Here is a 3,307-nt window from a genome sequence, read left to right as displayed (position 1 = left end):
GGAGCGGTAGCAAAAAATTACATCTGCTCCTGACCGCGGTAGTACTGCTGCAGCCTTTTCAGAACATCAAAACTGCCACAACTTCTGCAAACGGACTCCGAATTCAATGAAACCAAGTTTGTTGGAAAGCTAATGACATGGGCTAACACAATCTTGAAATAAATATCAGTAAGAAGCCAATTAGAAAAGTCCCATGAGAAAATGGTGAGAAGCCTTCCTTGAAAAAGACCGGTAAAACCTCCAACACCGAAAACGCGATAGAAGAAGTATATGAAATCCGTTTTCGATGTACTAGAGCTTGTCACGAAGATAAACACAAGCTCTAAAACCTCAAAAGAAAATACAAATAAGAATCAAGAAAGATGATGCAAGGATGCAATGGTTTGAGCTCTCGACAAACGATATGATCATGCTACTCACTTGAGAGCCCCCCTTGATAGTACGGCTATCGATCCTATAACCCGGTCTCCAAACTATCACCATGAGACCGGTAAAATATAAAACCTATCAAGGTGAAACCTTTGCCTTGCACGAAGTCCACTTGATCTAGATGATGACGATCTTGACTCCCTCAAGTTGGACCACCTTTCTTGATAGCGTTGGGTCGATGAAGACTGGATGATTGTGTTGGAAATATGCCTTAGAGGCAATAATAAATTAGTTATTATTATATTTCCTTATTCATGATAATCCTTCATTATCCATGTTATAATTGTATTGATAGGAAACTCAGATACATGTGTGGATACATAGACAACACCATGTCCCTAGTAAGCCTCTAGTTGACTAGCTCGTTGATCAATAGATGGTTATGGTTTCCTAACCATGGACATTGGATGTCGTTGATAACGGGATCACATCATTAGGAGAATGATGTGATGGACAAGACCCAATCCTAAGCCTAGCACAGAGATCGTGTAGTTCGTATGCTAAAGCTTTTCTAATGTCAAGTATCTTTTCCTTAGACCATGAGATTGTGCAACTCACGGATACCCTAGGAATGCTTTGGGTGTACCAAACGTCACAGCGTAACTGAGTGGCTATAAAGGTGCACTACAGGTATCTCCGAAAGTGTCTGTTGGGTTGGCACGAATCGAGACTGGGATTTGTCACTCCGTGTGACGGAGAGGTATCTCTGTGCCCACTCGGTAGGACATCATCATAATGTGCACAATGTGATCAAAGAGTTGATCGCGGGATGATGTGTTACGAAACGAGTAAAGAGACTTGCCGGTAACGAGATTGAACAAGGTATCGGTATACCGACAATCGAATCTCGGGCAAGTACAATACCGTTAGACAAAGGGAATTGCATACGGGATTGATTGAGTCCTTGACATCGTGGTTCATCCGATGAGATCATCGTGGAACATGTGGGAGCCAACATGGGTATCCAGATCCCACTGTTGGTTATTGACCGGAAAACGTCTCTGTCATGTCTGCATGGTTCCCGAACCCGTAGGGTCTACACACTTAAGGTTCGATGACGCTAGGGTTATAAAGGAAGTTTGTATGTGGTTACCGAATGTTGTTCGGAGTCCCGGATGAGATCCCGGACGTCACGAGGAGTTCCGTAATGGTCCGGAGGTAAAGATTTATATATGAGAGGTCCTGCTTTGGTCACCGGAAAAGTTTTGGGTTTTATCGGTAACGTACCGGGACCACCGGGAGGGTCCCGGGGGTCCACCAAGTGGGGCCACCATCCCCGGAGGGCATCATGGGCCAAGTGTGGGAGGGGACCAGCCCCAGGTGGGCTGGTGCGCCCCTCACCAAGGCCCAAGGCGCAGGGAAGAGTGGGAGGGGGCAAACCCTAGGGCAGATGGGCCCTAAGGCCCACCCCAGGTGCGCCTCCCCTCTCTTCCCATCTGGCCGCCACCCAGATGGGATCTGGGGGCTGCCGCCACCCTTGGGGAGGGAACCCTAGAGGGGGCGCAGCCCCCTCCCCTTCCCCTATATATAGTTGAGGTCTAGGGGCTGCCCAACACATGAGTTTTGACCTCTCCCTGGCGCAGCCCTACCTCTCTTCCTCCTCCTCTCCCGCGGTGCTTGGCGAAGCCCTGCAGGATTGCCACGCTCCTCCACCACCACCACGCCGTTGTGCTGCTGCTGGATGGAGTCTTCCTCAACCTCTCCCTCTCTCCTTGCTGGATCAAGGCATGGGAGACATCACTGGGTTGTATGTGTGTTGAACGCGGAGGTGCCGTCCGTTCGGCACTAGGATCTCCGGTGATTTGGATCACGACGAGTACGACTCCTTCAACCCCGTTCTCTTGAATGCTTCCGCTTAGCGATATACAAGGGTATGTAGATGCACTCTCCTTCCCCTCGTTGCTAGTCTCTCCATAGATAGATCTTGATGACTCGTAGGAAACTTTTTGAATTTCTGCTACGTTCCCCAACAGTGGCATCATGAGCTAGGTCTATTGCGTAGATTCTTTGCACGAGTAGAACACAATGTAGTTGTGGGCGTTGATTTTGTTCAATATGCTTACCGTTACTAGTCCAATCTTGTTTCGACGGTATTGTGGGATGAAGCGGCCCGGACCGACCTTACACGTACACTTACGTGAGACAGGTTCCACTGACTGACATGCACTTGGTGCATAAGGTGGCTAGCGGGTGCCAGTCTCTCCCACTTTAGTCGGAACGGATTCGATGAAAAGGGTCCTTATGAAGGGTAAATAGCAATTGGCATATCACCGTTGTGGTTTTGCGTAGGTAAGAAACGTTCTTGCTAGAAACCCATAGCAGCCACGTAAAACATGCAAACAACAATTAGAGGATGTCTAACTTGTTTTTGCAAGGTATGCTATGTGATGTGATATGGCCAAGAAGAATGTGATGAATGATATGTGATGTATGAGATTGATCATGTTCTTGTAATAGGAATCACGACTTGCATGTCGATGAGTATGACAACCGGGAGGAGCCATAGGAGTTGTCTTTATTTATTGTATGACCTACGTGTCATTGAACAACGCCATGTAATTACTTTACTTTATTGCTAACCGGTAGCCATAGTAGTAGAAGTAATAAGTTGGCGAGACAACTTCATGGAGACACGATGATGGAGATCATGATGATGGAGATCATGGTGTCATGCCGGTGACGATGATGATCATGGAGCCCCGAAGATGGAGATCAAAAGGAGCAATATGATATTGGCCATATCATGTCACTATTTGATTGCATGTGATGTTTATCATGTTTATGCATCTTATTTGCTTAGAACGACGGTAGTAAATAAGATGATCCCTCATTAAAATTTCAAGAAAGTGTTCCCCCTAACTGTGCACCGTTGCGAAAG

Source organism: Triticum aestivum, chromosome 2B (assembly GCF_018294505.1).
Source record: "Triticum aestivum cultivar Chinese Spring chromosome 2B, IWGSC CS RefSeq v2.1, whole genome shotgun sequence".
Lineage (NCBI taxonomy): Eukaryota > Viridiplantae > Streptophyta > Magnoliopsida > Poales > Poaceae > Triticum > Triticum aestivum.
Note: the sequence above shows the minus strand (reverse complement) of the source record.